This window comes from Pleurodeles waltl, chromosome 3_1 (genome assembly GCF_031143425.1).
Source record: "Pleurodeles waltl isolate 20211129_DDA chromosome 3_1, aPleWal1.hap1.20221129, whole genome shotgun sequence".
NCBI lineage: Eukaryota > Metazoa > Chordata > Amphibia > Caudata > Salamandridae > Pleurodeles > Pleurodeles waltl.
Genome location: NC_090440.1, coordinates 865,386,964 through 865,405,046, shown reverse-complemented (window position 1 = coordinate 865,405,046; position 18,083 = coordinate 865,386,964).

Sequence of the window (18,083 nt, the reverse complement as noted above, 5' to 3'; positions counted from 1 at the left end):
AAAATAATCCATATGTACCAAGGCATACAATTTCACTTGCTCAATGATTTCATAATGTCCCGAAAGCCATTTAGCTAATTCCTTCCACAGTTTTTCAGGAAACACTCTCCTAAAGTGGTCAAACAGTTGAATTTTGAAAACATTCCTAAAATCTTGACACAAAGGGTATCCTTTTACAAAATCAATAATCTCAGAATCCATAGGTGGCCCCAAAAAAATCTATTGTTTACTTTATAGTCCCTGAGTGACCAACGTGACACAAGTGACCAATAGAAATGAATTAATTTCTTACCAATAGAGGAGGAACAAAACATTCTCCTTTCAGAACAATCTAATTCTCAATAGATAATTGTTCCTTAACCTTCCAAAAATGTGCAATTCCTTAGACAAATAATTCTCAAAAGGTCATTGTTCAACAGCAATTTTTCAAGAGAATTTAATATTTTATCACTAGCAGAAGCTTTGAGCCAATCCTCTTTTGACAACACCTGGCCCACGTAGAGCATATTCTATTGTTGCTACAACACACTTTTCAATGTTATCTAAAGACACAGTATTGTTTTCACTCCTTAGTAATCTAGACAAACAATCTGCCATAATATTTTGTGTGCCTGGTACATATTTAACCATAAAATTATATAAGTATAATAACTTAGCCAACAATCTAACTAAACTAGACAAACCCTTTCCTACACCGTTATTGGATAACAACCTAGTCAGAGGTTTATGATCAGTTCTTAAGTGAAATGATGCCCCGTAAGACATCTGAAAATGTTCCACAGACCAAGCACAGGCCAGAGCGTCATGTTCAATAGTTGAATGCCTACACTTAGCCAACATTAGCAGTCTAGAAGCAAAAGCAAATGTATGTTCAATATTTCCCTTACATTGCAAAGCAGTATGAGAAAAGGATGATGAAGGCAATGCATTGACGCTTTACCTTTTTAAGGATAAAAACGCTTCAATCTGTTTTTATTTCTGTTCTTGTTTCCCCACTTCCAATTTAGAAAATGAGAATTATTCTATTCAGGTATTTATGGTACTGATCATTTTTCAATAGTAGTACAACCAAGAAACATAGCTTATTGAATTGTGTATGCCTCTTGTATTTGCCAATCCTGAGTTTCCTTTATATATTGAATCAGTGTTGTTTTATTCTAGATCACAAAACTTCGTCTAGGTATAATCATCGAGACAATCAGTGAGTAAACCATTTTGTGCCTAAAATACATTAATTTTGTTTTTATTATAAAAGTAAGTTTCAGAATCATTTTGAGTTTTTGCTGGGTTTTAAAATATGGGAATTTTGCTGCAAATTGTGGCTCACTCCCCCCTTTATCAAAGGTGAGCAGTGTTCTTATTGGTGGTGTTAGAAGACTATCCTCCATGCAATCAATATATGTAGATCTCAAAAAAGTAGCCTGTAATTTTCTACTATCAGTGTCTAAAAATCATTATCATACTTGGAAGCACGTGGCTGTAGATCTACAAGCACATAATTTGCTGTATTTCTATCTCAGTCACTGGAGAAGGGGCTTGGAGATAAGTTGTCGTTTAAGTCCAAGAGAAAGATGTGAGGAGCTTGAACAGTCTCTGCTGGCCCTAGAATTCTGCAATCCTTCCAGTAGACACCAACTTGCAGTGGGGTGTCTAATCCATTTCCTTGGACCTACTTATTCTTGTGTTCTATGTATCTACATTTAGGAGGTATTCTCCATGCATTAGCTTTACTAGGAATATCAACATGTTGAGATAAATCAAGATCATAGGATACAACTTTGGAATATTTGCAGTCTAGCCTACACTGTTATGGTGAGCTATAAATATTGTAATAGGTCAAGAACTGACCTAAAAAGCAGACCCTTCCCTTCAGGAAAGAATGGAACACATTTTCTACACCAAACAGCATTTCATAAGAAAACAGTTCAACCAAAAACATCTCTGCATTCTTTTCAAAGGTCTCTGTGTTCTGTGGAGCTTGTGTAACTGTGATGTCCCGTTTTATAGAACCTTTGCAGTCAAGGTTTTTTAAACATACTGTTTAGTCTCTTGGCAAGCTTGTTTGACTGATCCTAAAGCGGTACGGGAACTGGACTCTTATTCCACTTTCAGCAAGTGCCTCTGGTAATACTCTAAAAATAAAAGCTGCCCCCTGATCTCGGCACAATGTATGAATGGGGAAATGTATGAATTCCACCTAGCACTACTAAATTTAACTGGTAATGTCTGGCTTCACGAGTCATAACCTGGCACTATGGTGACACCTACATGAAACATGTGTATGAATTAACTACTACCAGTATATATTATTGCTTATCTACTGGCTGAAACAGACAAACATTGCCCTGGTATTTAGATTGGTATTGTAAGAATTCAAGTGTTTTTTTGTAAGATGATATTGAAATTGCACATTTGAGCTGGCCTGACTCACAGCTAATTACAATCTGCACATATGTCGCTTTTAGAATTATTGTTTTAGTAAGAACTTCTAGTGCATATATAGGTGTTATTATTATTAATTTATCATCCAAGTGTCATGGGTTATGCAGAGGTTTGCACAGCAGTTAATATTTTCTTTAGATGTGCAAACTGCTTTCCTGCTGAGCGATATAAATGTGAGTTATATGTAAGTGGCTTAGTTTGGCTTATATTATACAAAAGATAAGTGCATTCTGATTAACTGGGAACTATTATAACCACTAAAATGTATGTATTGTCCTCTACTAACAAATGTACAGTTGCTATCCTGTCTCGTAGTCTCTATGGATTTAAGTGTTTTTAATTCCAGTTTTTCTTTGTGGGTGAAGGAGTGATCAGTTGGTATAACATTCTTATTCTCTCTGCGTAGTGCAGGAGGTGCATTCAACCAATGTTTAGAAATACCATCAATGTTTGTAGTCTGTTAAGAGAATTAGAAGGGCCTAGAGTCTCTTACTTTGCAAGGGACTCAGATGCAAGTCTCTTACTTTGCAAGGGACTCAGATGCAAATCCCATTCTTTCACAGGATAACTCATAACATAGGAAGTTTACATTCAAAAAGTATATTTTGGATTTCCTGAAGTTCCCATTGCAACCTGCTCCAGCAAGTATAAGGAGTATTCTGTTTACATGTTGCAAGTTTTAATGTAAATCATCATTGGTGAAGAGTCTGTCATCCACAGAAGATATTACACTCAAATATCTTGCAGTAACTCAATTATGTATACAAAAACACTCCTATGTCAATCTTGTGAAGCCAAATTAGGTTTCTGCTATTATGAAGTAAGGCACATATTTATACTTTTTTTGTGCCGCATTTGCGTAATTTTTTGATGCAAAAATGGTGCAAAGTTACAAAATACAATTATATTTTGTAAGTTTGCACCGCTTTTGTGTAAAAAAAATGACCCAAATGCGGCGCAAAAAAGGTACAAATATGGGCCTAAGTTTTATAATATGATTCATGGGTTGTGGTTTGAGTGAAAAACCCTTTGCTTGGTTTGTTGTGTAATTTTCTATGTCAGTTGCACCATTAATGCAGTATTGTGTGCTTTTTGTACAGCATAGGTTTTATAGTGTTGGTTGAAATGATGATAGTCCAACTATTTTTCTGAGATGTATCTGGTTCCAAAGCCGGGTAAATCTAGTATTGATTGTCGATGAGCATGAAATGAAGGTTTTCTAATACTCTATTTCATTAATGATTTGTTTCAGGGATCTCAGAGCATTCAGTTGCATTGATTATTGTTTTTGAGCCTGAGGTCATCTCTCAGAAGAATTACATGTGGTGTTTCACGTTTATACTAACTCACTTGATTTTTGGATTCAGCCATCTGTAGTGCTTATTTTGTGGTGTACCAAAGTGTCTGGAAAAAATACACTCTATTATAACTGCCTCCCAAAAGAGGACTCAATTATATCCTTTGACAAATATTATATCATAGCAATCAGTCTACTAAGGCCAGAAAATCATTGAGGTTATCTGCTCAGCAGTTTGAATCTGAACTTTATAAATCAGATCTGGTTCATTCAAACACCCACATAGTTTTCAACATGAACATAGTCATTTGTTTCCTCCAGGATAAGAAGGGGCTTCAGCTTCTGGAGGGCTTTTGTTATTTCTGCTGTGCTATCTAGTACAGATTCTTTCCACTCAAGGTAATAGATTTTACCTTTTTATGTCCACGAGCCTGTGAAGAAGAAGAATATCATGCATCAGAGGATTGATAATTCTCTGGAGCTCGTAATTCTCTCCTAACTACCAAGTTATATTCTGCTTGCTCTTCACTTTTATGATAGTGTTTCTTCTTTCAACACACCTGAGGATTTTGCAATCTCCTCATGAGTTGTTAATCTGGCTTCTTTTCCTTTGAAATATTTTCACTCTCTGCCCTCATTTTTAATTGTGGTCTTTGTGGTTTTACCCCTAGGGTTCCTCTCTCCATGGAAACATATATTGAAGATATTATCTTTCGCAACTCCCTACTTTCTGATCCTGTGGAGTAGCTGTGTATCTTTAGCAAATAGTCAAATATTTCTGCATTGCTTTTAATATTACCAAGAACTATATCCACTACTGATCCAATGTTACTTATAAGCTTAATTTCTGATTCTACAGTAAGTGAAGCTCCATGTTCTTCCTGTATCGGTTTCTGTACTTCTGGCAATGCCACACTTGAAGGCATGCCATGTGTAGTGAGGCGTAGGGTAGCAAATATGTTTCCTCATGACTGGCACTGTTGCACCATACTCATAGGAAAACACACCTTTAATATTCTGTGTTTATCCTGTGGAGTATAGTTAAGAAATACCACTTCTAATTGGTACGTCTTCCTTGTTGACCACTCTGCTATTTCTATTTCGTTATGTTCGGTCCGGCAACACACCATTATAGCATTTATTGTCTGCAGATTAATGGTGTTAGCCTGTCTGTTTGTAAAGCTGTTTGTGTATCCTCTGCTGCTTCAGTGCCTCAGTACTACGATAATAGTGCTGCAATTGTCTGTGTATATTTATGACTACTGCTAGCATTCCCTTAGCAGCTGGAATGAGAAGATAATAACATCCAGGTTGTGGTGTATATCTAGCTTGCCACGTCTGGCCTGGCAGTGTGAGTCGCCGTAAGGTGCTTTCTGTATTACATGTGATAATTTACCCTGAAGCTAGTTTAAAGGCCAGGTTTTGAGTTTGGTGGACATGTACTTCATCATAAATGTGATAAATATCCCATTCACCTTATTAAAGTGCATTTTGAACTATGGCATGTGCAATAAGGTGGACAGGATATCTGTCAACCTTTAAATAAGGCTCTAAGGCTTCAATGAACACTTTACTATTCATATTTTCTATCCAGCAATTCAATATAAACATTAGGGTCATACTGAGATGGAGGATCAATTATTTGCATACATTGTGAATACACCTGCTTCATCAGCAGCCTCAATTTTCAATTTAAGAATAAAATATTTCAGTAGCATGAAAGGGGTCTGCTCCGACGACTAGTATACCTTTGCCCACCCAGTCAATGGGAATCCCTTGCCTTTTTATGGGCAGTAAGGATTGGGCGAACATTTTCTGGTATCTCATTCACCTCTAGTTCAACCTCCTCCAGTAGCCTAGGCACAGTTCACAAAGACTCAATACTAATATGGGACTAACAACATGAGTGTTAAACTAAGATATAACACGTGGAGAGACCTAAAAGTTTAATGCAAAAATAGAAAAGGGTACAGCACATGACAAGGCAACAATTGTCATTTCAACCCACCAGAGCTCTCACTCAAAAAGCCAGTTGGACAATGTAATGCTAAATGTAAGCAGTTTTCTGAGCTTCTTAGACACGTGTCCCCCAATACAAATCTATTGAGCATAAACACGTCAGAAACTATTACTTCAAGTAAACTATCTAATGAGCAGGAGGCAGGATCTTCTCATGAAGAGATTTTGAGAAGACCTTGAATCAAAGAGAAACATACATACACCTGAATTCATTATTTAAAAAAAAACACAGTTCTGTTTGCTAATATTGAAAGTGAAATGCATGCTTTACTACAAGATGCAGTAAACATGCAGATGTACTACCTCACATGACATGGCTTCTATGCCGAAGGAAATCATGAAACTTAACATGCATGTTAGGATGGATGAACACTTCAGGTTAGTATGAAACAACAGTCAAATATTTAGCTAAGATATCAATGCACATCCTGATATACATGCCCACAGAAGCATTTTTATTTAAGGGAACAGGAATACATGGTTATTTATGATTTTACAAGATTGACCCTTTGCATCTGTTAAGCACCTAACAAACCCCAGCAGGAGTAGGGGACAATCGGAAAATAGCTCCTGATGTAACCGGTTACATTCTGTGTACATGACCCATTTCAGGAACCTGAGTCTTCAAGGGCCCTTAAGGCAAACCTCCCACTTTTGGGGTGGATCAGCTGGTTATATCTCTTGAAGGGACTAATACACGTTGCACACCCTTCAGACAAAAGGAGAAGGCCAGGTGTCTCTTACTCTTAACTATGATGAGTTAGGACATGCAGATTCACAGTGGTATGACAACCCCATCAGAGCAACTCTATCTGCAGGGGCAGTAATCAATCTATCTGCTTGTCTGTCTATCTTACAAAGTGATAGTTACCTCTGTGTGGTTATGATTGGGTTAGAGTTTGCATAAGAAGGACATTTTTGGTTTTGCTATTAACTTTGGTGAAGTTTGACAAATTTCCCGAAACTTTTCACAAATAAAGTTCATCCACTTCAGCTCCTTCATGGAAGGCTTCACTGTAACCCGTGAAGCAGGGTCCAAGAAAAGGGGAGGTCCAAAACAGTGATTTTCCATGTTAATTCTTTCAGGAAACTTTGCTCTCTGAGACATAACAAAAATACTGAATGGAATTACCCAAAATTTGCCAAACAAAGTTACAACTTTATTTAGAAAGTATGTTTTTTGAGATTTGGTATAAATCTCTTTTGATGTTTTTGAGAAATTTGCATTGAACGACGTGCTTGGGTTGGGATGGAAGGGGTTAAAAAGTTAGGTATATCTGAAAGGTTGGTCTGAGAAATCCCACAGTCCTGACATTTTCCATTTTTCAAAAAGGGGCCCTCTGGTTCGCTGATTGAATTTTTTCATGTGCCTCCCATTTTTGTACAGCAGGACCAAGATTGGTTCCTCTGTACTGAGCGATCTGATTGGCTGACTGCAACATGAAACAGATTTGAAAAAGCAGTTTATGTGGGCAGGGTAGCGACACCCTGAGCTCCCTGCACTTGTAGGCGGTACCCAAAGGGATACCCAGAGGCCAAAATATTTTTAAAAACATGCTGTAGGGGTACTCCAAAGGGACTTGACTTCATCCTCCCATGAGGTACCACCTTACTACCACTGTACTTGTTGCTTTTAGCCATGCGCAGCAGGGGAATTGTTAGAATATCACCAAAATACATCAGAAATTAGCTAAAAAACACAAAGGTTAAAGTAATGTTATAGTCAAGTATAATAATAAGATCTTAGCTTATGTTAAAAAAAAACTCAAAATCCTCTAAAAGCAACAAAGATTAAAGCTACGCTATAGTTAGGTGTTGAAATAAGATATAAAAAAAACAAAAAATTGTGGGGATTCCATTGGTGAGATGGACCCGCAGACCAGGTCTTCCTTTACACTGACAACCTTCTGGTTAGGCCCAGAGTACAGGTCCACTCGTTCTTATATTTCTTCACTGCTTTAGACAGATATCAGGCCTCAAAATAAACAGGCTACAATCAATCCTTTATTGACTATGAGGTATCCCAGATGCATCCATGTGGTGCCCAGACATTGAAATAGTTCTGGAGAAATTCTGGTACTGAGGAATATATATGACATTATCATTATCCAAATGCTTTAAATGGGGAAAAAAGAGCAGGTACTCATCAAATTGAGGTAGGGGGTGGGGCAAGGGGAAAATGCTGGGGGAGGACCATGATAATATGAAGACACTACACTACTGACATCTGTCAAGTATTCTTTTTGCCCTTGCATTACCCTTGGTAATATTCTTAAATTCCTGTATGTGCAAATTCCCTCTGCACATGTGGGCAAGGCATATATAGACAATTAAACCTATCCACTACTGTGACCCTCTCAAATGTGTAAGCTGCCCATTGCATTTAAAGGGACATGTTATGATTGGACTAAGTTTTCTTTGTCAGAGCTTTTTCAGTACAAATTTACAAGATTTAGAACTATGCATAATGATCTGTTCAGTGTGTTATTAGGACTGCTGTGATCTTGGCTATGTACTGTTTGATGTTGGGCCCTTGCTGTTTGGTCATGTACCAGCAGTGTTTGATTCTGTGCCAATGTTATGGTTGTGGAGCCAGGGATGTATGATCTTGCTCTTGTGTTGAGTGAGATTGCATCAGCAACAAGAAGGGCTGAGTCAAACAATTGGATGGATTCAGTGCTTTGAGATCTTGACTCTTTTGTGCATGACTTTGATTGTTTTTTTGAGTACCAGTCTGTTTCTTGGCTAAGCTCTGTGTGATGTTTATCCAGCATTGCCTGATCTTGGGCCATCAACTAGTTGCTTTTGGCGGAACAGTGTCTGATATTGGTTCAGTACTGTGTGACCTTGACTCACGGTGTGCGATCTTTGGCGAGTGGCATGTGTTCTTGGCTCAACAATGTGTGACCCTAAGCCATCCTGGCCTAATCTTGAACCATTGCTCTTAAATAGGACAGTACCAGATGATATCTTGTTCCAGTCCTGTGCAATGTTGGCTCAGCCCTGTCTGGTCTTGGCTCAGCTATTCCAGATCTTTGCCCAGAGCTTTGTTCCCCATAGAGGCACAGCCTATGAAAAGATAAAAGGGAGTTTACGGAGAGCAGCACTCAGTTCCTATTGGCAAACCTCATGATGTCGATGGAAAATTTTAACTTAAAATTATATTTCAACATTCCTATAATTTACACTTCGTTCTGATGAAAGCTAAATGGAAAATACAATTATAGAAATGTATGGCACCTCTAAAACTTTTCCTGAATCTTTCAAATATATTGCTATGTAATCAATGAGCTCAGTATTGTGAGGTGTCAGGGTCCTTCCACCTATCGTTACTACCATGAAAGGGGATTGCTGGAGCAGTTCCTACAGAACAGATTCAACACACACACTCACACATCACTGTTTTGCCATTTTTTTATTTTGACTTGTTAAAACTTGTTCACTAGGTAACAGCTGTACAGTTCTGGGCACCACCCCCATCTGCACTACTTTTTTCAAGTGGTCCTCATTTGAAGGGCTCTATTCTCATTATCTCGTATACACACTGGGCATATACATGTAGTATGTGTGTATGGGGACGGACCACACCAGACCATGCCAAAGGATCCTCAGAATCAATCTGGCAGATTAAAAAGTGTGCACATTCGTCATCACTGTGATTGATGTTGGGCCTACACAATGTTGTAGGCCAGCATATGTGACCCCAGGACTGTGGGATTTTGGGCCCTGGTGAGATGGTTTGTGAAGATGAGCCATTGATATATATTGAACGAGTGCTGTTTCATAATGGGGCTGTGCCTTGTAAGACCAGGCCTGCGCATTGTGATACAGCCACAGTTCTGTGTGACCCTGGCCTAACTTTGTGTATTTAGATGGACTGGCCCAGCATGGTGTATTGAGATTGATGCTTTTAATACACCAACATTATGTAAGGGGAATTATCCGTACATCTCATTAAATGCCTAAAAGCGCCACTTTGAATATGTGCACAACTCTGGTCTATTTGAAGACAGCCTTTGTTCTTTCCTGGTTAATAAAAAATGGAGAGTTACTATAATTACTGTATGTGCCCATTTCATATCTATTGACTTTATTTAGACCATATATATATATATGTATATGAACGTGGAATATTTCAGGCCGTCATTGTATACCAAGAATGGATAGAGTGATAAAACAAATTATTTTTGCACCAAATGGAAACATGTGTACTCTCAGGTGCACTTATTGTATCAGTGATTGTTATGAACTTACAACATAACTTCGATTATAATGAGTTTACTAAAATTGGCTAAAAATGCATCTCTGGTTCTCTGGTTGCTGAATTTGAAAGCGCCCTGCAGGGCTGGACCCAACTGTTCCAAGAGGATGTAGCAACACTGTGGATAAAGTGTGAAAGAATGCCTTTCAGGGCCCATCCCTTGTTTACAAAGTGACACGGAGAATGGTTTAACTTTAGATATGCTAAAGAGGGGTGTGAAGACCTGCTGGGAAGATGCATCAACCCACAAGAGAAGGAGCTTCTTAACTTTCAGTGCAGCCCTTCCCTCCCAGAAATAGCTATACTCAGTTAATGGTTAGCCCCCTCTGGGCATCTAGTGAAAGACTTCGGAAGAGCAAAAATAATGAGTTACAGTAGTTTCAGCACAAACCAAAACACATGATAAATATACTAACATAAACTGGTTAACCCATTCCAAAAAATGAAATGAGGGCCAAACAATATGTTATGCTTTAGCTTCTGCATTTTATGATATTTGCAGCTTCAGTTTTTATTTTAACGTTGTACCTAATACAAACATACATTACAGCAGCCATGCACAAAAAATACATTCCTCACATTTTCTTTAACGTACCTTCGGAGAATGTCCCAATGCTGTCTGTGGCTTTCACTCTCCCACACACAAAAGCAGACATTCACTGGCACAAAAGGCTCACAGCAGGATTAAAAATGTTTTTAATTTTTCTGACTCTCAGCTGGCCTGACTGGACCCTGTTCTGTCAGTCACAGCGTGATACTGAGCTTGCCTACACCTGGGCACACTAATGTAAATGAGCCCCTGCTGCAAGGGAGTAGCAGGTAAAATTAAAACACCCCTCTCTCCGCTTTGAACTTAAGCTCTGATGACACCAGCAACCAAAGCGAGTGAGCCCAACCCTCCCTAGAACAGCTCCCTTGTTTCTTTGGTCCAAGCATCTATCCAGTCATCCTTTCACCCTTCCATCCACCCACTGATATCCACTATTTCACCATTACATTCTGTTACCCATTCATTCTTTCACCCATCTGTAAATTTTTCCAAGTCCCATCCATCCAACCATCTACTCTGCCATCTATCCATTCTTCTTTCCTTCCAACTATCTATCCATTAACTCTGCCACCCATCCATCCATCCAGTCATCTTTTCACCCACTCAAGCATCCATCCCTGACCCTGCAATCATTTCATCTGTCAATTCACCTTTTCATCCCTCCATTCTTCAATCTGTCCATCCATTCACCTATTCATCTATCCCTTTATTCTGCCATCCTTTACCTGTCTGTCCACCTGTCCACGCACTCACCCATCTACCCACTCAGTCATCTGCCCACTCACCCATCCATCTTTCCTTCGTTTCACCCTTCCTGTCATTCAGTATTCCTCCCCTTTTCCTTGTCTATTTACCTATCGTTCGTTCTTCCTTGCTCCTGCTAGTTGCAGACAGGAGAAGAATTTAAAGAGTCCCGCCACCGCTGTAGCTGCTAAAGTGGGTGGTCCATGGGGTGGGTTCACGATACTCCTGCGCTGCTGAATAATTCAGCAGTGGCTAGGCACAGGGCTACAGTGGCAGTTTGACTGTCAGTGTGGCGTTCAGAAATGCTCCACTCTCACAGGCTCATCTTCAGCAGCACAAATACCTCTGAGCCGACCAGTACTCTCCGGGCCAAAACTAACAACTGCTGGTACTTAGTACTTGTGAGTGCCGGTCCATTTAAAACACTCATTAGCCAGCAATTAGCAAAGTCCTATCTCTCCTCTCCTGGATGCCCTATAGAGAGGCTTAGCCTATTGGAACCTGTTCACCTTATCCCCAATGGACTGCAAGACATTCACTAGAGTGATACCCCTTTCAATCTATTGCACTTTATGCAATAATCCCTCTGGCCTCCATCCTTCTTTTGGAAGGTGAGTGCCTTGTTTCACAGTTTTCTGTGGGAGAATAAGGCATCTATAGTATCTATGGGGAAATTTTTGATGGAGGGTTGAGGCAATGGACTATAGAGCATCCCACCCGGTCGTCATCAACAACTGGCGCTATGGGGTGATGGTGACCCCGCACGTGCTGCTTAATGATGGGTGATGGGAAAATGTTGCCCCTACACTATCTCTGTTTGTTAGCCGGGTTTCCAAGTACATGCCATCTGTCATTAAGATGGCAATCACCATTGGACAAGACTATTCTTTATTCGGTGGAATGACAAACTGACAAAAGAAACCCCCTTACCTGTGGCTACTAAGCTGGGGGATGTTGCTTCTCTGAAGGGATTCAGGAAATGAGATACCATAGGCATATTGCAACTCAATGAGGTGGGGCACAGTCATACCTATGCCCATTTACCGGTCTCCAAGCAGATTATGACCTCCACAGGTCACACAGTTCTACTCCTTTCTCCAGCTCTGGCACCCAAATAGCTGACGGCTCAGGGAACTAGATAGAATAGTAGACTTCAACCTGCTAAAGCCTTTAGGGAATATCCTGCGCCAGTCCAAGCATCCTGGCAGCCCCTTGGAATTAAAACTTTTCATTTAATTCTGTTAAAATTGCTTGCTGAACTCTCAGCTTTGGAGTCTGTATATTTTATAAACTGTGTTGCAAAATGGCTCACTCGGCAATTTTACAATATTTTATTGGCAGGCTCCACTTGCCCCCAGGACTCCTCTGAAAGTGGGTGTGCGCTTATTTGCCTGGAACATTGTGGGGCTGGGATCATATTTTGACGTAGGCAGATTTTATTTACCAATCTGGGTCTCAATGCTGCTTGACAACCGTTTGGCTTTTGCCAGAGAATGATTATGTGCACAATCTGTTGGAACCTCCCCTTGCACAAAGGCAAGGGTCTAATAAACGCCCACGAGCACGCACATTTACTGTAAGTGCCTCTCGGTCAGCATGCACCAATCTAGTCTTGCATTACTGCCTATGTTAACCGTGCCCTGATGTAACTATACTTTATATACATTTTTGTCATGTCTTGTGAATAACCAAATGCTGTCACATTCATGACACTTGGAAATTCCTGTATGAGTCTTTATACTCTAAGCTTCGCTTCTTTGTTCCAACTACTCACTGTACATTTCTCATTATTTTAATTTGCATTTAACCAACCACAGCATACGTCTGCTACATCTCTATCTGTAACTTTGTGCGAACATTTGTGCTACAGAAGTATATTGGTCTGTCTGAGCAACAATGTGATTGTATTCTTTTTTATTAACAACACTAAAGGCCAACACCCGCTCAGGACAATAAGCCCCTCAAGAACAGGGACAACCTTGCAGAATTCTGCCCAGAAAACCTGGGTCCGCACAGTTAATTCCCTTTCTGGGGAGGTTACGTTCCATGGAAGTCATAATCAGGTCCTAAGTAAGGGCTTTGCGACCAGAACAGGAAAGGAATCGGTAGACAGTAAGGACCTGATCATCGTTATCTGTTGTCAAAGAACTGTACAGTGACGTTTCTGATAAGGCCCCCGAGCAGAAAATTAAGAATCATAGTACAAATCATTAACATGAGAATGAATTGCTAGGGCCAAAACTGTTGTTGACTAAACGTTTAAAAGCATGCTCTGAACTTTGCTTAACCCATGGTGCATGACTTGCGAAACTTGCTAGGCTGGCACAATTCTTATTTAAATGTTTCTCCTATAACCCCTTCTTGACCTGTGAAATGATACACATTTCTTTAAAATAATAGAACCAGTATTGCTTTTACCCCTACTCACCTACTAAACGGCTTCGGAATGCCCTGCCATGTATTTAGAGAGTAACAATTCCTTAAGGGACAGAAACATTAAAATTGCATGAATGATGTGAAAAACGTAGATGTTATTCTTCTGTATGTAAAATTGTTCTTACAGAAGAAAAAGGCATGTGGAAAAGGAAGTGAACATATCAGATCCCCACCATTTAACAAGACGATGCATTGTCTACTGTTGCAACATCTCCAGAATATTATAACATTGTATACGATTGTATCAATCAATTTAATTAGAAAAAGGTGTCCTAGGGAAAGAGAGGTAGACAGATCTTCTAGAGAGGACAGATGATGAAAGACTGAGAGATGATCATTATGCCCTTCAAGCCACTATTTGTTTGCTGTTACTGCTGTTGCAGCTGAGAACTACAGGTGACTAGAAAGCCAAACTTGAGATTTTTTAATTAACTTCAGTGAGATTAGCTTTAATGGTTTCTTTGATCCATGCAGCACCGCATTGCAGATTACAACCTCATTTTCACCAGCCTTTTCATGGTGGCTTTACCACCATGAAAGGCCAGTGGAGGACATGTGCAGGGGGTACGGGGGGGCCTGCACTGCCCAGGCACTTGGCATGTGCAGTGCAGGGGTCCCCCTACCCATCACCTTCACAATGTTTACAGGTGTTCCCGTCCACCAAACTCATACTTAGGCCCTAAGTTTGTATATTGATACCACAGCATATTCATTTAGTAATGAGGACAATTTAGTGAGCGTGGTATGTGGATTGGATATGTTTAACAAAATATAATCAGTGTATGCTGTACATTTTACCTCCATACACTTGTATTGAAAGCCTGAAAAAGTTGGTGATTTACGATTTTATTCCTTAAAAGGCTCTAGGATAAAATAAAAGAAAGGGGGTTAATGGGCATCCCTGTTTGGTTCCTCCGTGAAGAGGAAAATAATGTGATTGCCATTGACCAAAATAGAAGTAGAAGGCTCAGAGTATAATAAGCAAATATATTTAAGAATGAATGCCACTTGAAAGCTCTGAACATGAATTCCCAATTAACCTGGTCGAAGACTTTTTCGATGTCTAGGTTTATGGCAGCTAAGGGGGATTTTAATTTGGAGGCCATGTGAATAATACTAAGGAAAGTTCTGGAATTATCAGAAATGAAGCATCTCTTCACAAAACCTGATTGATATTTGCCTACTAAAATGGGGATTACTTGATTAGTTCGTAAAGCCAGTGTGTAGCAATGATCTTACAACCAGTGTTAATAAGGGAGATGCATGTGCCCTTCTGTTAAAAAGTGGGTGATTAAAATTAATAACTTTGGAATTAAAAGGTGCTTAAAATGAGAGTAGAGTTGGACTGAGAAGCCATCAGGCTGGAGCTTTATCCATTGGAAGTTTAGTAGTGGCTGTCGTAATATCTTGCTCAGAGATTGAGGTGTCAAGAGAAGACAGATCTACTGTACAATCAAATGTTTTAGGAATTGACTGAAAAAAAATCTAATTATTCAGTGCTAGGAGAAGACTCAGAGGTGTATAGTTTAGTATAATATTCTGTGAAACACTATAGTATTTTGGAATCGCTGGTGTGTCTGACCCACTTGTTATCCGTGATGACTGTTATCTTGGAGTTTTGCTTCTTGATTTTAAGATAATTGGCCAATAATTTTCCTGCTTTGTTGCGGCCACCAAACATTTTAGCGTTAAATTTAAGTACGTTGCTGCAAGCGTTATTCCAGGATTGTTTATCGTTTATTTGTTTGGACAATTTATCTATTTTATTAGAGGAGAAGTATTCATATTCTAAAGATATTGGGGGTCATTTTGACCCCCGCGGTCGGAGTTAATGTGGCGGTGGTACCGCCAACAGGCTAGCGGTACATACTGCCACATTCTGATATTGGCAGGTTGGCTGGAGCCAACACTCCAATGTACCACTCCAACTGCCATGGCGGTAGCAGTCGCCGGGCTGGAGATAAGAATCTTCAGCCTGATGGCTGCTATTGTATCGCCTAAGGCATTTTGACCCTGCCTACCGCCATGGTTTTCATGGCATTCGTAACGCCACGAAAACCATGGTGGTAGGCCCTATCAGCGACAGGGAATTCCTTCCCTGTGACTTATAGGAGGCCCACTCCCCCAAACACTCCCCAGATGCCCACATCCCCTCTCCTTCCACACTCTCCCCTTCCAATCCCCCACCCCCTACACACACCCATGCAGACGCGCACCACGCATACACACACTCACTCACACAGGCATACACGCATTCATACACGCATGCATCTATTCATTCATGCACACATCCATACCACATTTACACTGACACGCAGACACGCATCCCCATATCCCTTCAAACACACATTCTCACACTTGCATACACACACGCAAACAACAGTACACATACATTCACATTCACGCACACACTCACACACTTATGCACACATCCCCACACACACACAACACCCCCCTCACCTGTCAGAAACCCAACATATCTGGATCCAGGGAGTCTTCCAGCAGGGGACGGGACGGGGTGCTGCTACCGTCAGCAGCGCCCGCCTGCAGAACACCTCCAGGCCGTATTATTTTTCATAATATGGCTGGCAGCGGTCTACTGGTGTGGCACTGCTGGTGGTAGCAGCCAACCTTAACGCCATCCGCAAGCATAGCCACAGCTGGCTTTCCACCCTTCTTGTGGCAGAAATCCGGCTATGGTCATTATTTGGCAGACGGATGTTAGCTGTGGTACGGTCTTTTGGTGGCCGTCGCCGCGACGGCAGGCGGTACTTACTGCCAAAGTCATAATGTAGGCCTTAATCTGTTTTAAAAGTTGTGTGGATTCTTTAGGTGTTTTTTTTCTTGATCGAGACATAATCTATTATGAAACCCCTGGTGGTCGCTTTAAAGGCATCCTGATTGAAATTCATCTGTGTGCCTGAGGAGAGACTGACTATACAAAATTCATCAAAGAAAAGTGTAAATTGTTCAGTAAATTGTTTATCTAGCAATAGGGCATTGTTGAATCTCCATCCGCTAGCGTGATGTGTATCAATAGGGGTATCCAAGTGTACTATAACTCGGAAATGAGGATAGCGCCTATCTCAGCATGTGTCATAAATTGGAGGGCAATCTGAGTGAGAAATGTATAATCTATTCTGGAATGTGAACTTTGAGCAGGAGTGAAAAAAGTGAATTCCAGCACATCAGAATGGGAAGTTCGCCAAGCATCAACTAACCCTCTGGAATAAATTACCTTGTGAAAAGTTTTGTGTATGTTATTGGGGATAAACGTAGTCTGAGAATGACGATCAAGAAAGAGATCTATTTTTGTAGCAATTGTTGCCTACTATAAGATTTTCTGATTGATATGAAGATAATAAGGATGAAAATCGATCCCAGAATAACGAGTCTACCCCCATAGGGTCATGAACATTACAAAGAGAAAACTGTGTGTCATTAATCTTGATATTTAGTAAAAGCAATCTTCCAGCATTGTCTTTAACTTCATTCATAAATTGAATGTGCAAGGATCTATGAAGCAGTACTATTATTTACAGCAGGAGAATGAAAACATTCCCCACCCATTGTCTATGTAAACAAGCAATATCTTGTTCCTTTAGACAAATTTCTTCTAAGAATGTAACTTGGCAATTTAATTTTGAAAGGTGAGTTAGCACCCTTTGTTTCTTAAATGGATTATGTAGGCCTTTGACAACAATACATAAAATATTTATTGGAATTGCATACAAAAAAAATTAAACAACATGCATTAGGAAACCTATAGTGTAAACAAAGTATAGCAGAGGAGAGTTGGCAAGGACATGGCGGAAACAATGGAGAGCCAGGTTGCATGACAGAAGATAAGCTGCATGAAAGCATATGAGTGAAGATAGAAAGTGGGGAGTAAGAGAGCTCTGCAGTATTAAATATAATATAAACATGACAAAAAGTCAAATTACTTTATTCATACGAATCGTAAAAGAGAAAGCTAATATTGATGGAAAGGAGGAAAATGCAGGAAAGAGACAGAAGCCGTTCCAGATGAGGGCCTCTGAGGAGCGAGAAATATGATAGAAATATTTATTGAAGGAATAATTAGTAAAAAGAAAAGGAAAAGGAAAAGAAAAAGATATAGGCCCTCATTATGATATTGGAGGTAAACACCGCCTACCGCCGTGGCGACGGCCGCCATAAGACTGTCGCCGTGGCTACCATCTGTCAGCTGGATTATGGCCACAGCCGTATTTCCGCCAGAATAATGGCTGAAATCTGGCTGTGGCCTTGCCGGAGGACGGCGGTAAGGTGACGCTGCTGCCTGCAGCAGCGCCACGCCAGTAGACCGCCACAGA